Below are 22,516 nucleotides of genomic sequence, written 5' to 3' on the forward strand. Positions count from 1 at the left end.
TAGTGTATATATATTTTAAATATAGTGTATATATATTATATATAGTGTATATATAATATATAGTGTATATATAATATATATAGTGTATATATATTATATAGTGTATATATAATAGCTATAGTGTATATATATTATATAGTGTATATATAATAGCTATAGTGTATATATATTATAGCTATAGTGTATATATATTATATATATACTGTATATATATTATTTATAGTGTATATATAATATATATAGTGTATATATAATATATATAGTGTATCTATATTATATATATAGTGTATATATATATTATATATATAGTGTATATATATTATATATATATAGTGTGTGTGTGTATATATATATAAAATATATATATTTACACTCACCAAACTATGGAGGATTCACCACCAGACTGTGAAGCAACAGCCTGGGCTCCAGATTGGCCACTCATCCGTGCACAGACGAGGAGAGATCTCATGAAGCTTTGGCGCAGTCTGGAACCCTAGCTCTTTTTGTAATCAGTTATTTGGCATGAAGTCCAGTCAGGAGGGCCCTTCACGACTGGGCTCAAGGAACACAAAAAGGTCAACTTGTTTTTTTGATTATCTATTGTTTTTCAATAACTAACATATAGGAATCAATTGAAATAGAAATTTATCTGAAACAGAGCCGGATGAAGCCTTCAAGGGGCTCACACAACCTGTTCTGGGACTTGGTGAGCATTGTTTGAGTCCATGTTCAATTGAGTTCAAATTTAATATTTAACTTTTACTCCACAAAGTGTCAAAAGTAATTCCTTCAAATGCAGGAAATTATGTAGCTACTCACAAACTAAAATTCTCAACCAAAAGTCATAAATTGAGTACAGAGATAAAAAATAAAATAAAATCTAACTACATCTGTCTACAGGGTGCTCAATTTATTTATTGATTTATTTATTTTAGAGACATGGCATTGCTGTGTTTCCCAGGTTGGTCTCAAACTTCTGGCCTCAAGTGAACCTCCTACCTCAATCCCCTAAAATGCTTGGATGACAGATATGAGCCATCATACTATATAGTAACAAAAACAGACTAAAAGTGGCAAGATGCATCAAAACAGTTTTATGCAAATCGTAAACAAATGAAGACAATGTCACAATTACATTATGCAAAATACTTTTTAAATGACTGTCTTAGTTTATAAAATATACTGTAAGTTAAAACTGTCAAAGAAAACAAAGGACAAACTAATAAAAGAGTTTATTCACTGGAAACCTAGGACAATTATATACATTTATATAATTGTATTTATCTAATTATGTATACACACACATATATATGCACCTCACATGAGGATTTTAAAATAAATCAACAACATTTTGTCAGAACATAAACAAAAAACTGCAATATACTGAGAACAATATTTTAATACACCAGTTCTGTAATTAATAATAAAGCCAGATAGAATATTAAAAAGAAAACAGAGGACATGAAAATACTATAAAGCAGTTAGATTTAACAGATGCATAGAGACCCCTCTACACAACAACAAAACTCACAGTCTTGTCAAAAGCTCATAAAACATTGTCCTAAAAATAAATATTAGGCAAAAAAAAATTCTTAACAGAATTAAAAAAAAGTTGCATGTTACAGAAAACCCTTCAAAAAATCAATCAACCCAGGAGCTGGTTTTTTGAAAAGATTAACAAAATAGACAGACCGCTAGTAAGACTAATAAAGAAGAAAAGAGAGAAGAATCAAATAGACGCAGTAATAAACGACAAAGGGATATCACCACCAAACCCGCAGAAATACAAACTACCATCAGAGAATAGTATACACACCTCTACGGAAATAAACTGGAAAACCTAGAAGAAATTGATAAATTCCTGGAAACATACACCCCCACCCCAAGACTAAATAAGGAAGAAGTTGAATCTATGAATAGACCAATAGCAGGTTCTGAAATTGAGGCAATAATTAATAGCTTACCAACTAAAAAAAGTCCAGGACCAGACGAATTCCCAACAGATTTCTACCAGAGATGCAAAGAGGAGCTGGTACCATCCCTTCTGAAACTATTCGAATCAATAGAAAAAGAGGGAATCTTCCCTAACTCATTTTATGAGGCCAGCATCATCCTGATACAAAAGCCTGGCAGAGGCACAACAAAAAAACAATATCCCTGATGAACATCGATGCGAACATCCTCAATAAAATGCTGGCAAACCAAATCCAGCAGCACATCAAAAAGCTTGTCCACCACAATCAAGTCAGCTTCATCCCTGGGATGCAAGGCTGGTTCAGCATATGCAAATCAATAAACATAATTCATCACATAAACAGAACCAAAGACAAAAATCTCATGACTATCTCAATAGATGCAGAAAAGGCCTTCAACAAAACTCAACAGCCTTTCATGATAAAAACTCTAAATAAACTAGGTGTTGATGGAACATATCTGAAAATAATAAGAGCTATTTATGACAAACCCACAGCCAATGTCATGCAGAATGGGCAAAACCTGGAAGCATTCCCTTTGAAAACCAGCACAAGAAAACGATGCCCTCTCTCTCCACTCCCACTCAACATAGTATTGGAAGTTCTGGCCAGGGCCATCAGCAAAGAGAAAGAAATAAAGGACGTTCAATTAGAAAAAGGAGAAAGCCAAATTGTCTCTGTTTGCAGATGACATGATTGTATATTTAGAAAACCCCATCGTCTCAGCCCAAAATCTCCTTAAGCTGATAAGCAACTTCAGCAAAGTCTCAGGATACAAAATAATGTGCAAAAATCACAAGTATTTCTATACACCAACAACAGACAAACAGAGAGCCAAATCATGAATGAACTCCCACTCAACAATTGCTACAAACAGAATAAAATACCTAGGAATCCAACTTACAAGGGATGTGAAGGACCTCTTCAAGGAGAACTACAAACCACTGCTTGATGAAATAAAAGTGGACACAAACAAATGGAAGAACATTCCATGCTCCTGGAAAGGAAGAATCAATGTCATGAAAATGGCCATGCTGCCCAAGATAACTTATAGATTCAATGCTATCCCCATCAAGCTACCACTGACTTTCTTCACAGAATTGGAAAAAACTACTTTGAAGTTCATATGGAACCAAAAGACAGCCTGCATAGGCAAGAAAATCCTAAGCCAAAAGAGAAAATCTGGAGGTATCATGCTACCTGACTTCAATCTATACTACAGGTCTACAGTAACCAAAACAGCATGGTACTGGTACCAAAACAGATATATAGACAAATGGAAAAAAACAGAGGCCTCAGAAATACCACCACACATCTACAACCTTTGGATATTTGACAAATGTGACAAAAACGAGCAGTGAGGAAAGCATTCCTTATTTAATAAATGTTGCTGGACAAATTGGCGAGCCATATGCAGAAAACTGAAATTGGATTTCTTCCTTACACCCTATACAAAAATTGACTCAAGAAGGGTTAAAGACTTAAATGTAAGACCTAAAACCATAAAGACCTAAAACCATAAAAACCTAAAAGAAAACCTAGGAAATACCATTCAGGACATAGGCATGGGCAAAGACTTCATGACTAAAACACCAAAAACAATGGCAACAAGAGCCAAAATAGACAAATGAAATCTAATTAAACTTAAAAGCTTCTACACAGCAAACGAAACTATCATCAGAGCGAACAGGCAACCTACAGAATAGAAGAAAATTTTTGCAATCTACCTATCTGACAAAGGACTCACATCCAGAATTTACAAAGAACTTAAACAAATTTACAAGAAAAAATGAGCAATCCCATTAAAAGGTGGGCAAAGAATATGAACAGACACTTCTCAAAAGAAGACATTTATGTAACCAACAGACATGAAAAATTGTGCATCGTCACTGTCATCAGAGAAATGCAAATGAAAACCACAATGAGATACCATCTTACACCAGTTAGAATGGGGATCACTAAAATGTCAGAAAACAACAGATGCTGGAGAGGATGTGGAGAAATAAAATGCTTTTACACTGTGGGTGGGCGTGTAAATTAGTTCAACCACTGTGGAAGACAGTGTGGCAATTCCTCAAGTATCTACAACCAGAAATACCATTTGACCCAGCAATCCCATTACTGGGTATATATCCAAAGGATTATAAATCATGCTACTATAAAGACACTTGCACACGTATGTTTATTGTGGCACTGTTCACAAGAGCAAAGTCTTGGAACCAACCCAAATGTACATCAGTGATAGACTGGATTAAGAAACTGTGGCACATATACACCATGGAATACTACGCAGCCTTAAAAAAGGATGAATTCATGTCATTTGCAGGGACATGGATGAAGCTGGAAACCATCCTTCTCAGCAAACTATCACAAGGACAGAAAAACAAACACTGTATGTTTTCACTCATAGGTAGGAGTTGAACAATGAGAACACATGAACACAGGGCAGGGAACATCAAATGCTAGTGCCTGTTTGGAGGTGGGGGGCTAGGAAAGGGATAGCATTAGGAGAAACACTTAATGTAAATGATGAGTTGATGGGTGCAGCAAACCAACATGGCACATGTATACCTATGTAACAAACCTGTACGTTCCGCACATGTACCCTAGAACTTAAAGTATAATAAAAACTGAAGGTTACAGACTATAATTTCTGACCAAAATGGATTAAAACTAGAAATCAATAACAGAAGAAAATTCATAAAATTCACAAATACATGAAAATTAAACAATTTACTCTTCAACATGTTTTTGTTCAAGAGTTAGAAAATTTAGTATTTTGAACGTGTCTATAACACCCAAGGTGAGCTACAGATTTAATACAATCCCTATGAAATTCTTAAGATTATTTTTGACAGAAACAGAGAATGTGACTCCCCAAAGTATACGGAATTTCAGGGGACCACATAAAGAAAGTTGGAAGCATTACAATTCCTGATTTCAAGACATGTTAGAAATCTACAGTAATCAAAATCGTTTGTTACTGGCATAAAGACAGAAAACTAGACTAATAAAAAAATCTTTGCCAATTCTGCAGACAGTGCCTGCATCATCCTGCAGACTGAAAATGATCATTTTGCTGCTGATGACTTTAAAGTGTGAGACAGAGCTGGCCATATGCCAGTTTGTGGAGAGCGACATTACTGATAACACCAGTATCACTCAGCCTCTGCTGGAGACAGAGATGGAGGCCCTCAAGGAAGAGCTGCTCCTCATGAAGAATCATGAGGAGGAAGTTAAAGGTTTATAATACCTGATTTCCAGCTCTTGGTTGACCATGGAGGTAGATGTCCCCAAGTCTCAGGACCTTGGCAAGATCATGGCAGGCATCCAGGCCCAATATGACGAGATGGCTGAGAACAACCGAGAGGAGCTGGACAAGTACTGGTGCCGGCAGACTGAGGAGAGCACCACAGTATTCACCGTGCAGTCCACTGAGATCGGAGCTGCCGAGAGGATGCTCAGGGAGCTGAGATGTACAGTCCAGTCCTTGGATATAGACCTGGACTCAATGAGATATCTGAAGGCCACCTTGGAGAACAGCCTGAGGGAGGTAGATGCAGATGGAGGAGCTCAACAGGATCCTGCTGCACCTGGAGTCAGAGCTGACCCAAACCCGGGAAGAGAGGCACCAGGCCCAAGAGCACGAGGACCTGTGGAACATCAAGGTCGAGCTGGAGGCTGAGATTGCCACCTACTGCCGCCTGCTAGAAGACGGGGAGAACTTCAATCTTGGCGATGCTCTGGACAGCAACAAATACCTGAAAAACATCCAAAAGAACACCCCTGCAGGATAATGGACGGCAAAGTGGTGTCTGAGACCAGTAACACCGACGTTTTGAGGTGCTGAGCCAGCAGAAGCAAGGTCCCTTTGGGGAGCAGGAGGCCAGTAAAAAGTTCAGAGGTCAAAAAAAATTACCTTCAAATCACAGAAGTGTTTCCTTCACACAAAAGTAATATAGAATCATTAATACATAGAAGTGGAAATTAAGACAATTTCCACAACTACGCACCCAGAGAGGATTAAAAAAGTAATTGACCACCAACTAATAAAACAAATACACAAGTCATAAATAAAGTATGAGTATGAACAGAGAATTATGTTGGCAATAGACATATGGTTGATTCACATTTGACTTATTTTCTACACTCTTTGAAACTGTACACAGTTGAATATAGTCGTGCAAAATTATAATATATAGGCAGAATCTAAAAACACAAATGATGTAAGGCAGCCTATCCTAACAAGGAAATACAAGAATATATAATATTAGAAAATAAAATTAAATAAACATTAACCTGTGAAATACTGAATAAACAAAGCATACAACGGAAGAAGACTCTTTCTAGGTAACTAGCATGTTCAACCATAACTGGGCACCCAGAAAGATCAGATTTTGAATTATTAGCATATGGTTAGAGTAACAAAATTGCACAACAAATACATTATAATCTCCCATAAAGAGCATTTAGAAGAAAATTTTAATAGAGATTTCAATGATATTAGAGACACTTTTTATTATATTCTTAATATATTACTCCTCTTTTTATACAAATGCAAAGGCTATAATTTATTTATTTATTTATTTATTTAATTTTTTGAGACGGAGTCTCGCTCTGTCACCCAGGCTGGAGTGTAGTGGCGAGACCTCGGCTCACTGCAACCTCCGCCTCCTGGGTTCACGCCATTCTCCTGCCTCAGCCTCCTGAGTAGCTGGGACTACAGGTGCCCACCACCACGCCTGGCAAGTTTTTGTGTATTTTAGTAAAGATGGGGTTTCATCATGTTAGCCAGGAAGGTCTTGATCTTCTGACCTTGTGATCCACCTGTCTCGGCCTCCCAAAGTGCTGGGATTACAGGCTTGAGCCACCGCACCTGGCCGGCTATATTTTTTGTAGTTTTAGTAGAAACGGGATTTCACCATGTTGGCCAGGCTGGTGTTGAACTCCTGATCTTGTGATCCACCCATCTCGGCCTCTTAAAGTGCTGGGATTACAAGCATGAGACACAGCACTGGCCAATAATTTATTTTTATAAAAGCAAAGAAAAGCCTTACATTTTTACATATGGGAAAAACATGAATATTGTAAAATATGCTGTGGAACACTACAATATAATAAGCAATTAGAAATAAATTATACTATCATTCAGATAGATGTTGAGGAAAGTAAATGGAAACACTAATGATAAGTTTTTCTATGCAGTGAACTTAGACACAAACTAAAACTTTTCTTAATGTGATGTGCATACTATCTACTTCACTTTCTGTATAACACATAAATTCAAGTATGCTATTCTGAAACCCCCGAAGCTAAAATTACAGGCTAATTTGACATACACAAAAACAGGACAGGGAAAACGTACAGATCACAGTCCCACTAAGCTTCATATAAGATTAATTAATAAAATAACTCATTAAGAAATCATGTGACAATTAAGAATTTGTTCTATTCCTCGCAAGTTTCCAAGTTTTTCTATGGCATCAAGTTCTTTAAAATTTCTTTGAGATGAGTAGATACAATAAACTATTCCACAGGTGAGACGTTTGGCATAGAGAGTTCACATTTCTAAGTTAGTTTCTACTAAGGGAAAGAAAACATTTTGACCTACATTACCAGAGATGAAAAAAAGAATAAAGTGAAATAGAAGATTCAACTTTATCATATGTGCTAAGGTGCTTTGGGCTCTGATAATTTTTTTTTCCAATTTTTTTGCAGGATCACATTTGAAATCATAGGACTGAAAATTACGAAGAAGAAACCTTTGTCCTTGGACTTTCTGAAATATGTGAACCAAACCCCAATGCCTGCACTTTTACTCTCACAAACTTCTGACATGAGGCACAGATTTTTACAAAACAGCTTAACATGGAAGTCTCACAAAATGTGCAGATTTCCTCAGATCCCAAAAACAATGGAAAAGTACTCAGACCACAGGGCCTTCACAGGAATAACAGAAAGAAGAGGAGAACTTTGGCTGTCACTCTGAATGCCCTGGAATGCTAGAGGATGAACAGGAGAAGCCTTAGAAGATTGAAGAGCATAATAAGCAAGGGTAGGAAATTCCCATCTGTGGAGGCAAAAGAAGTAAATCTAGAATTTTCCAGAACCAATTTCTTTGAAGCAGAACTTCCAACACCACATTTTTAAGGTTTTCTCCTTGGCCTTTGCACCTCTCATCTTTGTTATTTGTTCATTCTTTCCTATTGGGGTGATGCCTATTATTCTCTCTTTTTACATTCCAAAGATATTTCCTTTACTGTAGAATGGGGCATCCAAGGGAGACTACAGCCATGAGTTCTTAGCTTCTGTTTCTGGTTGAGCCAGTAAGGTCCTTTCCTCATCCCCCTTTGCTGCTTATCACTAGAGACAGAACCTGAAAACCATTGCTGCAGGCTGCTAAAAAACTAACACAAAACAGAGCCATAACAAAAACAAAACAAGGCGGGTTGGAAAAGCTTGCTGTACAAGGCAACCAGGTCTGGCTTATATTCACCACATCCCTTCTTCTTTCCCAGAACAGCAATTGGGCTCAAGAGAAAACATCCAACTTTCAGTATCTCCCTCAGTATAGAATGAGAACAGTGGAACATATATTCAAAGGTTTGGCTTTTGGGGCTACCCCCATGACTAGATTCTGTCTCCCCCAACAGGGAATGCTAAAGGAAATGGCAGAGTTATGAGAATGACAACTTATGACTGCTGAGAAGAGAAGTTCCATGCTTATCACAGCCTCAGAGAAACAAACACTGCAATCAACTGCGGAAGCAAAGGACTACCGTGTCTGGAAAACAATGGGAAAAAATATCTTTACCTTAAAAATACACACACAAGCCCACAGAAGACACATTGAGGACCCTGTTAATGAAGCACCGGGATGTACAGCCTCACTGATTGTTGTATTATCTTGTAGTAAGAAAGTTTGTACATACTACATTACACAGTTGTTTTATAAATTTCTGAATCTCATCAAAAGATTGCAGGACATACAGAAAAGGACGAAAACATGTCCCAAATGAAGAAATAAAATAAACCTACAAATATTGACCTTTAAAAATCTTTGTTTACTTTTAAAGGTCAAAATTTGTAGGTTTATTCTTTGTTGTTTTTGTTGTATTCGCATTATATAATTTCAAAAATCAAAATAATTATCAAAGCTCCTTAATGACATGGACACTCCTCCGGTCCGCAGGGCCCCCGCAAGGGAGGAGACTCGACACCATGCAGGACACCCGGGTGGACCCCCAACCCACGCCCAAGTCTCAGAGCAGGAGCAGGCACCTGGCTGCACCAGGACGAAGCCGCCTCCACCCCCAGCGGTCGCGGACTCCAGGAGCTCCAGACCTAGGGTCGTGGTGAGATTTTTTGATTGACTGCGCGATGGTGGCTGAGTTGCAAGCAAATGCGTTTCATCACCTTAAATGGTTTTGAACCAATGAAGCTATATTCCCTTAAAAAGACGGACAGCCCATCGTGTGAACTATAGAGTTTGTGAACAAATTTATATTGGGTTCATAGTGGCATCATGCATACAGACTCCTGCGAGTTCCCCTAAGTTCTTAGAGGACTGCTTTGCCTTTTGAGCTGAGAGTTGCAAAGTTCCGTAAAGAATGGCCCTTGTGGATAAGCGCTAAGTCAAGAGACAGCGATTGGACAGAATTTGTGAAGGAATTCGCCGCCAGATCATGAAAGACCCCCTGAGCCCCCGCTCACTGGCCGCGTTCCTGGTCGGCCGTGACTGCACTGTGTACATGCCCATCCTGAAGGACCTGGCCACCGTGGCCTTCTGTGATGCAGTCCACGCAGGAGATCCACGAGAAAGTTCTAAACGGAGCCGTGGGCTCCATGATGTACCACGCCATCACCTCACCAGGGAGGATCTGGCAAATTTCAAGGCCTTGAGAGTGATCGTGGGGGTGGGCAGTGGCTATGACAACGTGGACATCAAGGCTGCCAGCGAGCTTGGAATTGTTGTGTGAAACATCCCGTCCGCAGCCGTGGAAGAGACAGCAAATTCCACCAACTGCCACATCCTCAACATGTACCGGAGGAACACATGGCTGTACCAGGCACTGTGGGAAGGCAAGCGGGTTCAGAGAACGGAGCAGATCTGCGAGGTGGCCTCGGGAGTGGCCCCCATTCGTGGGAAGACGCTGGGCCTCATCGGCTAGGGTCGCACGCAGCAGGCTTTCGCAGTTCCAGCCACAGCCTTTGGATTCAGCGTCATATTTTATTACCCCTACTTGCAGGATGGGATCGAGCAGTCCCTGGGCATGCAGAGGGTCTACACCCTGCAGGATTTGCTGTAGCAGAGCGACTGCATCTCCTTGCACTGCAGTCTCCACGAACTTAAGCACCACCTTATCCATGACTTACCATAAGGCAGATGAGGCAGGGAGCATTCCTTGTGAATGCAGCCCGTAGTGGCCTGGTGGACGAGAAAGCCTTAGCACAGGCCCTCAAGGAGGGCAGGATACGAGGGGCAATCCTCGACGTGAATGAGTCGCAGCCCTTTAGCTTTGCTCAGGGTCCGTTGAAAGATGGCCCCAATCTCATCTGCACTCCTCACACTGCCTGCTACAGCCAGCAGGTGTCACTGGAGATGAGGGAGACAGCTGCCACGGAGATCTGCGGAGCCATCACAGGCCGCATCCCAGGAAGCTTAAGAAACTGTGTGAACAAGGAATTTTTTGTCATATCTGTGCTTTGGTGGGAAATAGACCAGCAAGCAATTCATCCAGGCATCGTGGGGGTGGCTCCAGGAGGACTTCCCGCATCCATGGAAGGGATCTTCCCTGGAGGCATCCCGGTGACTCACAAACTCCCCACAGTGGCACATCCTTCCCAAGCGCCCTCTCCCAACCAGCCGTCAAACACGGGGACAATCGAGAGTACGCCAAGGAGAAATGACAGACAATGCCGGAAGGTAATCATTCAGATACACTTGGGAACAAGAGACAGTGAAAAATAGATAAACTAAGAGAAAAAGAATCTGACGCTCTTTTTAGCTGATTCTGGACATAGGCTCATTGGTATTGCAGTGCTAAAACTACAAGAGCTAGAAAACTGAAGATGTCGTCTGCTTACGGAAGCTCTGAAAGACTAGAGTGTGATTTATTAACGACCAACTTCCGTTATTGTGTGTTGTTTTTCATCTGTGCGTCAAATCACAAAGAATAAATAGAACTTTTTGCTTTATCAGTCCCTTGGGCACAGCAGGTCCGGAACACCCTGCTCAGAATGTTGCATCAAGACTTCAAACATCAAAATAAAAACCATGAGGAGGAAATCCCCATCTTGTGACTTGAGTCCCTTCAGTCTACAGGGACTGTTTACCGCTTTTTGCTAATAGGAAGATCACATTACTAGAAAATGTGGAGTAAACTATGTGCCTGTGTTAGTCATCCGCACCCATAGGATTGAAGACAGTACCGGCCCCTGTACAGAGAAGCATCTCTCATATCTGAACTGCATACTGAGCGGGCAAGTCGGTTGCAAGTTCCGTAAAAGCCTCCGATAATGAAAAAAAAAAAAAAAAAGTATTAAGTTTCACAAGCTGTTTGTAATGAAGTATATTTTCTCAGTTTCAGATCCTCTGCTATTTTATTGAGTGGAAAGGGTTCAAGGTTTCTTGAACCCTTGCACTAAAAGGGTTCAAGAAAAATAATGTTGCATTTTCTTATGTCACAGGAAACACTTTTAATGGTAACTTGTCAGATGCTCTATGAACAAACCCACTTTTTAAGACATTGATAAAGTCTTCTTTTCTTCACGTTGTGTTTTATACAAGAACACTTAAGATGTATTGGATGTGACTGATTTTAACAAATTCTATTAGATTTGCCTCAATTAGTTACATGTTCTGTTCATAGTCTTTTGTGAATCATTGTCTTTTTGTTTAAAAAGATGGCCTATTTTGATGCTTTGATTAGGTACATTTACGTTTTTGTAAGAAAAGAAAATTTTTTTAAATTGTCCCAAACAGAAAAATAATGGCTATCAGAAGTACATTTTGTTGTAGTGTAGTACGAGTTACCATTACTGTAGTTGTTTATTGTAAAGATGGACATTTAGCATTCAGTGCAGTTTTCAATAAAATGTAATTAGAAAAAAACTGTTTAATGAACAAAAACAGAACACAGATAACAAAAGAATATTAGAAGAAGTGATACATAAAGAAAATGAGATATCAATAAAAAGATTTTTAAAAACCTACAACAATTGTGAATCTGAAGAACATAATAACTATATTAAAAATTTAATCAACACTCACAAAAGCAGACTAATAAAGGAGAAAAAATTACACAATTAATGACATTGTAGTTATAAATATTGAGCGATAAAAACAAATTTTTTAAACAGAATGGAGAAAAAAGTATAGGACGTACTGCACACCATCAAGTGGACTATTATATTTATAAATATAAATATTTACTTTTTTTGTTATCTTACAAAAACAATACAGGAGAAAAGTAATAAAGCGGTTATTTTTAAAAAGTAGCTGAGAAATCCCCAGATGACAAGGTAATTAAACAAGAAGAAATACTTCCAAACAAAAACCTTCAACTGGAATAATATCACTTCAGAAATAAAAAAACTAAACCTTTCCAAAATAAATAAAAGTTGAGTCTGTTACTAACCACTGGAACAGTCCTAAAGGAAACGTTAAAGAAACTCTATCACGTCAAAAAATGAAATGATGCTGCACAGCATCATAAAAGCACATGAAAATAGAAAGTGCTATATTAAAGGTAAATATATAAACAGGTAAAGAAATCTCTACTGTCATAATGATGGTGCACAAAATTTTCAAAATATTGCCATGGACTTTAAAAAATGCAGCAAAAATCTGCATAAATGTGTGTTCATAGAGAATAAGAAAAGATAATATGTGATATTAATAAAACGGTGGGGATGTGAAGAGGTACAACTTTGCATTCAGTTGAAATATAGTTGTTATATACTGTCATAACTTTAAGATGATTTATGAAGTCTTTATTTCTCAAGATGATTACCAAAAAAACCTGTAGAATGTATGCAAAGGCAAATGAGAAAGAAATTCAATCATGTCACTACAAAATCAACAAACAAAAATAAAGAAGTAAGAGAAAAAATGATAAATAACACATCTACAAGAAACACAGAAGACAATTACAAATAATAAAGTAACTTCATTAACTGCAGTAATTACTTCAAATATAAAAAGCTAAATACCTTAAAGAAAGTTAATAAATAATTTAATGTATTAAGAACAAAGAAGATCCAGCAATGTGCTCTCTACAAGAGTCACTTCAGCTCTAAGAGCTCAAATAATTTGAAAGTAACAGTATAAAGAAAATGTACTTTATGCAATGAGTAGCTACAATTGGAGGGCCATGGTCATAATTATATTAAACAAAATATATTTTAAATCAAAAATGTGAACAAGAGACAGATTGGTGTTATGTTTTTGTTTTTGTTTTTGGAGACAGAGTCTCATTCTGTCACCAGGCATGAGTGCAGTGGCACTATCTCGGCTCACTGCAACCTCCGCCTCCCCGGTTCAATCGATTCTCCTGCCTCAGCTTCCTGAGTAGCTGGGGCTACAGGCATGCGCCACCACACTCAGCTAATTTTTGTACTTCTTAGTAGAGATGGGGTTTCACCTTGTTGGCCAGGATGGTCTCGATCTCTGGACCTCATGATTCACCCAAAGTGCTGGGACTGCAGGCGTGAGCCATTGCACCCGCCCGGCCGAGACAGATTGGTATTATGTAGTGGTGAGATGGATTAACTTTCAAGGAATCTATAACAATAATTTATAAATCATATATGTATATAATTTGAAAAATCTGCAAAAAATATACCAATGAGATTTTGACAAAAATTACATTAAATTTTTATATTACTATAAATAGCATTGACATCTTTCTGTTTTTTTTTTTTTTTTTTAGAGACAGAGTTTCTTTCTCCCAGGCTGGAGGGCAGTGGCACGATCTCGCGATAGGCTCAGTTCAACCTCCTCCTCCCAGGTTCAATTGATTCTTGTCTTTCAAATATGTAAAAGAAATATTGACAGAAGTCAAGCAAGAAATACATAGCAACACAACAATGGTGGACTTCAAGACTACACTTTCAATAACGACTAGAATAGTCAGATATAATATCAGTAAGAAAGCCAAACCTGAACACTATAGACCCAACCAGCATTTACAGAACTCTCCAATTGAAAGGAGCAAAATCTGCGATATTCTAAGTCACACAGGGTACATTCTGTTAGGATACATGTCTTATTAAATTTAAGAAAACTGAAGTCATACAAAGTAAATGAAACTAGAATTCAAAAGCAAGAAAATGTGGCAAATACGTAAATAAGAGGAAATTAAGCAAAACCTTTCTATAGTCTTGCTGAAGTGTCAGGTGATTTAATATTGTTAAGATGTCAGGGCCGGCACGTGGCTCATGCCTGTAATCCCAGGACTTTGGGAGGCCAAAGTGGGTGGATCACTTGAGAGCAGAAGTTTGAGACTAGCCTGGTGAATATGGCAAAACCCTATCTCTACTAAAAATACAAAAGTTAGCGAGATGTGATGGTGCATGACTGTAATCCCAGCTACTCTGGTGGCTGAGACTGGAGAATTGCTTGAACCTGGGAAGCAGAGCCTGCAGTGAGCACATCTCACACCCCTGCCCTTCAGCCTGAGTGACTCACTAAAACTCCATCTCCAAAAAAAAAAAAAAAAAAAAAAATTGTTGTCAGTACTACTCATGATGATATAAAAATGTAATGTAATTTTTGTCAAAATCCCAATGGTATTTTTTTTGCAGAATTTTTGTGTATAATTATAAAGGTTGCTTAGGAAATGTGACTAGCCAAACACCCTTTAAAAAGAACAAAGAGTTATTAAATTTTCTGATTTAAAATCATAATACAAAGCTACGAAAATAAAAACAATATAGTATTGCCACAAAAACAGATACATAGATGATGAAACAGAATAGAGATCCCAGAAATAAACCCTTGCATATGTGATAAAATACTCTTCCATAAGCTTTCCATGATCACACAATAGAAAAATAAGAATCTCTTTAACAAAGAATTTTCCAAATTGAATATTTACAGAGAAAAAAATAAAGTTGGATGCTTCCTTTGTATCACATAAAAAAAGAAAAGTTTTTTTTTTTAATGGATTCAATACTTAAACATAAAAACTAATAAAATTCTTAGGAGTAAACATAGAGGAAAAGTTTATGACATAAGTCTTAAAACTCTTCCCTTAAGTTTGACATCAAATTCATATGCAACAAGGAAAAGAACAACGACAAAAAAAGGGACTACATTAAGCTTCAACTATTCTACACATCAAATAAAACATTTAGTGGCATACAAATGTCACCTAGTAAGTGGGTGAAAGCTAGGCATGGTGGCTCATGCCTATAATTCTAGAACTTTAGGAGGCCAAGGTAGAACAATTACTTGAGGCCAAAGTTTGAGACTAGCCATGAAAACATAGGAAAACCCTGCCTTGTATAGGGTTATATATGTGCATACATACATACACACATACATGTAACAAAAAAAAGTAAAAATATTTTCTAATCACATATTTGGTAGGTGTTAATTTTCAAAATATATAAATTCCTAAAACTCAACAACAAAAAAAGTTAGTAACTTGATTTAGAATGGCAAATGTTTGAAATGACTTTCTCCAAAGAAGACATAGAAATGACTAGGCATTTAAAAGGATACTCGACATCTCTCTTCTAGAAAAATGCAAAGCAAAGTCACAATAATCTACCACCTCAAACCTATTTTTAAAATAGTATGAAAGCTCTTCAAAAAATTTAAAATAAGATCATTATACAATCCAGCAAACCCTATTCTGGCTATGTATTTAAAATATACAACACATGATCCAGAAGAGATATTTGCACACCCAAATTTATTGCAGCATTACTAACACAAGCCAAAAGGCAGAATAACCCAGATGTCCCTTGACCAATGAACAGATTAATAACAAGTGACACATACATAAAGTAGAATATTATTCAGTCTTTAAAAAGTCACATTATATGATAATTGTTGAGAACATCATGTTAACTGAAATAAGCCAGGAACAAAGTGACAGTCTATGATTCCATTAATAATCAGGTATCTTAAGCAGACAAACTCATAGGAAAAAAAGTTAGAATGGTGTTTCTTAAGGGCTGAAGAGATGGTAAAATGGGCAGTTGTCTTAAAAGGAATTTAATTTTAGTTTCGCAAGACATAGAAGTTCTACAGATCTTTTGCATAACTATGTGAATGTACTTAACACTAACGAAATATACACTTAAAAAGAATTAAGATGGTAAATTTTACATTATGTGTTTTTACCACAATCACGATTTTTAAAAGAAAAAATATGGACTTATAAAGCTTTCCAAAAATTAAATTTTGTTCACAAAAGATTTTCTCTCACACAAAGGAAGTATAGATTTATAATTAAACACCTTGTGAAATTAAGACTATTTCAATGACTATTCATCCACACAAGATAAAACAACCACTGAAAATCAGCCAAAAAATATGGAAGATAAGCCATGAGCAAAGTTAGGGACATATTTATAGAGACAAGCACACACACATATAATTTAATTTTGAAAACGTATGACCGATTTATATTTTAATTAAACCCAACATTAGTTGCCTGAGTGAAATTTGGTTTTCAATTTGGGCAAATGAAAACGTTTCTGGGGTTAAATGGATTCTTTCTTCTCCGTTTCTTGATATGGACCTGTGCTGGGGATTGGTCAGCTGTTCAAGTGAAATGCACTCAGTTTTGGTTCTGTGCCAGGATTAAACCTACGATATTTCACATTTCATATATAAACCCCGATGAAGTGTTTCTAGGAGATGGCTACCCCATAATCTATGTTTTGCCAAACGTTTACTATGAGTTTCACCACCATCCTCTTGAACGTGGTATTGTAACTAAAACCCTTCAGGAAATTCTACTTAAAACTAAAATCATGTATATCTCAAGAAACTCCTTTCTGATTTGAAATGCCTCTGTCATGTATTGTCTGCAATCAGCATCCTCTTTCAAAGAAAGTAGAAAGGACACATGAGGAAACTGATAGTGTTAGTGCATGGGAGACAGAGGTGAGGATACCCATGGCGGATGAAAACATGGAAGTTATTTCTACAGCACGATCTTGTAAGTGTCTGACTGCGATGCTCCCTTGTATATCAAATGATGTACCTTTATTGCAAGAGAAGAAACTGCGCTGTTTACCTTGACATTAAGAGGCAATTTTGAATCTCTGTCGTGATTGCTTAGGACTGAGGATTTAATGTGTTATTTTGTGGAAATCTTAGAAGCAGTAATGGGATTTAATGATCTTAACTATCATCCATCTGAAAAATCTAACGCAATTTTAAATAAAATGGCCTGCTGCTTCCACCGTTCCCTTTTTAAACCAGGAGCTGCCACTGCTTTTAACATTATGAAGGTGAATCTATGAACAGTTTGTACTATTAAAAAAAAAATCCACATTGACTTGAAGTGTACAGGCAGAGTTGGAAATTATAGCATCCAAAATTATAATACATACGTAAAACGCAAAATGAAATCAACTGCTTCCCTGGAACCTATTCTAAATAATCGAGACAGTAATATGGAATTGTAAAGAAAAGTAAGAAACATACTTACTCATAAAATCTTGCAGGCAAAGTTTTTTTTCTTTTTTTGAGACAGAGTCTCGCTCTGTCACCCAGGCTGAAGTGCAGTGGCGAGATGTCAGCTCATTTCAACCTCCGCCTCCTGAGTTCAAACCATTCTCCTGCCTCAGCCTTCACTGAGATTGCAAGCACCTGCTACTAGACCCAGCTATCTTGCATATAAACTTGATATATCATTTATAAAAATATTTCTTAGATAACTAAAATATTCTACTGTGACTGTGCTTTCATGAAGTTCCGGTATCTTGAATCATTGGCATGTAGTGTATGACAGTAAAATTTTACAGAAAATACACTATAACCGTTAATAAAAGGCTCTAATAAGAGAACTTTAATGCATAAGAATTGAAAAGACACCATAAATAATTTCCATTATGTTTTTAATACACTGATGCTATTCTTACATAAAGTAAAAAGGCTGGGTAAGTTGTGGTGGCTCACACCTGTAATTCCAGCACTTTGGGAGGCCAAGGTAGCAGACTGCTTTAGCACAAGAGTTCACAACATGCCTGGGCAGCATAGGGAGACCCTGTCTCTACAAATAATAATAAACAGCCAAGTGTGCTAATACACATTTGTGGTCCCAGCTGCTCAGGAGGCTGAGGCAGGAGAATTGCCTGAGCCTGAGTGGTCAAGGCTAGAGTGAGCTGTGATTGTGCATTGCATTCCAGCCCAGGTGACAGAGTGAGACCCTGCTTAAAGAAAAAAAAAAACAAAAACAAAAAACAACTACAAATTAACCAGGAGTAGTGGCATGCACCTGTACTCCCAGCTACTTCAGAAGCTGAAGTTAGAAAATCATTTGAGCCTGAGAGTTTGAGTCTGCAGTGAGCCATAATTGAGCTACTGAACTCCAGTCTGGGTGACAGAACAAGGCCTTTTCATAGATAGATAGATAGATAGATAGATAGATAGATAGATAGATAGATAGAATACACCTGGAGAAAGAGTAAATTTTAAAAAATATAGTGTAATTTTTAAAATAAACTTTATGTGTATCACTTAGAAATTTATAGAACAGGCCAGGCGTGGTGGCTCATGCCTGCAATCCCAGCACTCTGGGAAGACGAAGTGGGCAGATCAATGGGCCAGATATCGAGACCAAGACCATCCTGGCTAACACGGTGGAACCCTGTCTCTACTAAAAATACAAAAAATAAGCCGGGTGTGGTGGCGGGCACCTCTAGTCTCAGCTACTCGGGAGGCTGAGGCAGGAGAATGACATGAAACCGGGAGGCAGAGCTTGCAGTGAGCCGATATCGTGCCACACCACTCCAGCCTGGGTGACAGAGTGAGACTCTGTCTCAAAAAAAAAAAAAAAAAAAAAGAAATTTATACAACTTAGCCAGAAGAATAAAAAACAACCTCTTAACAGTTTTTTCAAATTAAAAAAAAATGAGTTTGAAGAGAAGGGAATAAAGGGGACTTTCAGTTTATTATATTTTTATTTTTTGGGTCAGGGTCTCACTTTGTTGCCCACATGGAAGCACAGTGGTGTGATTACAGCTCACTGCAAGCTTGGCCTCCCAGGCTCAAACAATCCTCCCACCTCAGCCTCCCTAGTAGCTGGGAATACAGGTGTACATCACCACAACTGGTTAATTTTTGTATTTTTGTAGAGAGAGGGTTTTACCATGTCGCCCACACTAGAGTTGAGCTTCTGGGTTCAAACATTTCACCTGCCTTGGGCTCCCAAAGTGCTGGGATTGAGCCACTATGCCAACCAAGTTTTTTGTTTTGTTTTGTTTTTGAGATGGAGTCTTACTCTGTTGCCCAGGCTAGAGTGCAGTGGCATGATCCTGGCTCACTGCACCATTCGCCTCCTGGGTTCAAGTGATTCTCCTGCCTCAGCCTCGTGGGTAGTTGGGATTACAGGCACCCGCCACCGAGACCAGCTAATTTTTGTATTTTTTAGTAGAGACGGGGTTCCACCATGTCAGCTAGGCTGGTCTCAAATTCCTGACCTCATGATCCACCCACCTCGGCCTCACAAAGTGCTGAGATTATAGGCATGAGTCACTGCTCCTGGCCACCAGCCAAGACTTTTGCTTTATAAAGATATTTATGATGTGTTCTTTTCTTTTTACAGTATGTATTGCATTTATAATTGGAGATACAAAAAAAGGCGACTGTTACTGTTTGACAGCAAGGCAGTAGTATTATCTTCATCAATATTTGCAACTTCATTCACAGGAACCTGTAAGAGAAAGCCCAGACAAAACTTTAAGGCAAAGAAATTACACTTGTAAAAAGTGAGAGGACTATTTTTTTTATAATAACCAATATTCCAGGTGAGGGCTGTTCAGGATCTACCACTGCTCCATCTCACTTGATAACTCTCACACCTGCCAGGGTAAGAAGAAGCAGAGAGAAGGACAAATTCCAGTGAGTTTTCTCTCCCACTGAGGACCTGTTTGTCAAGTTTCCTACCATCAAGTAAAAGATGTACTAAAAATAAAACATGTACCCTTGCAGATGCTAGCAGAGAGGCACAAAATAGAAAAGGAGGTAAGCCCACACACTGTGGAGGCAGAGATCCAACTTAAGATTCAAAATGCACCAGAAAGTTGTGTAAAGTTAATTAAATTACGCAAAATCTTGGAACATTAGTTTCCTCACCTGTAAAATGGGGATCATGTGCCTACTTCATAAGTTGTTTTGACAGTTAAATTCACAAAGATATTTAATAAAGCCTGCTATGGCAAGTGTTCACATTAACAAAATAGTATCAAACTTCAAAATATGGGAAAGGTATTTTGAATAATGTCAACGAGGCCAAGGACAACATGCCCAGCTTCATAATGAATCCCAGCCACATTACACTGAGGAGATCTACAGGTAACTATACTTCTTCAACAAATTCCATTAGAGAGGAAGAGCGTGGAGTCTGACAACATGACACAAATGTGACCAGTGTACAGTGACTTAGGTAGTGGGGGGTGGAATCCGACATATTCTCCGAATTGCAGCTACACAGTGAGTTCCCAGGAAACAAATGGAATGGAAAAGGCAACACAAAAGATACTACCATAAATGGGGTGAGCATAGCAGGCTCACAACCATAAATCTAAGCAGGAGACTCAAATCACAAGGAGGACCGAGATCTGTGAACAGCAGCTTGTGGTGGCATCAGGTTCAGCTTTCTGAGACCACCGCTGTGGGCAGTGTCTTTGCAGGCACATACTCAGCAGCAGTGCATCTGAACACAGATCTCAAGGCTCTTCTCTTCATTAATTATTAAGGTGACAGATGACGGATACGCTCATGTTACAACATCCCCACGGTGTGGACCAGTGAATTCAGAAACCCCCACATAAATACACAGTGAAGAGTAGAATGACAATACTGCAGGACAGGTTAGGAATGCAGGCATTCGACCCCATAGAGTCTATTTAAAATAAGAGAAGGGCCCTAGTATTGTGCTGTGGTCTCCCTATATATAGTTCTTTATTTTTCCAATTTCATAAAGGCCATACAGTTTTTCTTCCTTTCTTTACAAATGTGCTGATGAACCCATGTGTAATTAATCCTAAAGCGGTTAATTCCTCATAAAGTACAGTAACACGATTCAATTGCTATGATGAGGTTTTTCAGGTTTTTTAAATAGTGTCCCATACTCACTAATCACAAGTGAAAATTATAAGAACATGTAATTTGAACAAAGTATCTTTTCACATAGAGTAATACACAGGTTTGTACAGATTAGATGCATCATGAAAGTTGGTAACATCTGGGAACAAAAGGAACCATCCTGAGGACATAAGGAACTTAGGGACGTCAATTATGAAGAGGTTACCTGCAAGTGGAACTTCTGGGTTTTCATTGTCTAGACAGAAAAATTTAACGGATAAGCCCCAGCATATTAAGGTACATCCCCAACGGCTGTGGGTGATCAACTTTCCATCCAAAGCAGAGATGTAAAACATGAATGACTTCCAATGCTGCCCAAGTGCTCTGCACCTTGAAAGGCATCCCCTCAAAGCTGCAGCACCACCTGTTCCTGAGGGATCAGGTCACCAACTGTGTTTTTGAGACACTCGTCAGTCAGGACTCAGTTGAGGTGAGGCTGGTGATTTCAACTGTAAAACATCTAAACCATCATCTTTAGGTAGATTATTATGCCTGGAAATTGTGGTTTTCTCCTCTGCTGTTAGCAGATCCTGGGTAACCCAATAAATACTCTCTCTCACGCGTCAACTTCTATATCACAGGAAAGGCGCTGTAGAGGGTGACATTTTCGCGAAGGAGCCACAGCCTGCATCACCCCCTGAAAGCTCTGAAGTTGCGCACCGGTGGGCCACGCAGCAGATGGATGTCTCAGTTCCCACAGAGTTTAGCACAGCAGGCGGCTCCCTGGGCTGGAAGAGGTGCGATGCTCTGGAAACCCCCCGCGGGTGTGTATGTGAGAGGACACCGAGATGTTCAGCGGGCTGTTCAGTGAGGACCAGACCCCTCCGATTTGAGCAAGGGAGGTGCACTTCGCAGCGTCACACCGTCCTCATCGCCCAGCCAGACCTGCCCCTCAAGTCCTTCTCCGGACTCCCTTGGCGATGGGGTGGCACCGCTTAGGAAAGGCGGAGGCCCACACCGCCCTGTCCCTTCCTCCAGGGCTGCGCACCACGGGGGAGGACAGACAGCGCATGCTGGGATTGTAGTTCTCAGGTCGGCGACCAATGGGCTGCAAACCGTTAAGACACCATAACTCCCAGCACTCCTAGCTAGGGACGCGCCTCCCTATCCTTCGCTGCCATACTACACACCACCCCCAACCCAGCGCATGCTGGGATTGTAGTCCGTTGGCCTCGCAACCAATGGGCCGGAAATACTTAAAGTACTATGA

General features: G+C 38.8%; 1 long non-coding RNA gene and 1 pseudogene across 1 annotated transcript; one reads left to right on the plus strand and one right to left on the minus strand.

Annotated features, from left to right (window-relative positions):
- Nucleotides 1-382: 382 nt before the first annotated feature.
- Nucleotides 383-17,259, plus strand: LOC129395560 (C-terminal-binding protein 2-like; annotated as a pseudogene).
- LOC134729863 (uncharacterized) lies at nucleotides 15,879-22,497 on the minus strand. The gene is made up of 2 exons (XR_010111363.1): nucleotides 21,473-22,497; nucleotides 15,879-19,873 (listed from the first exon to the last, which is right to left on the minus strand). It is a non-coding gene; the product is annotated as an uncharacterized LOC134729863 (long non-coding RNA).
- Between the last annotated feature and the right edge of the window lie 19 nt (nucleotides 22,498-22,516).

Source organism: Pan paniscus, chromosome Y, assembly GCF_029289425.2.
Source record: "Pan paniscus chromosome Y, NHGRI_mPanPan1-v2.0_pri, whole genome shotgun sequence".
NCBI lineage: Eukaryota > Metazoa > Chordata > Mammalia > Primates > Hominidae > Pan > Pan paniscus.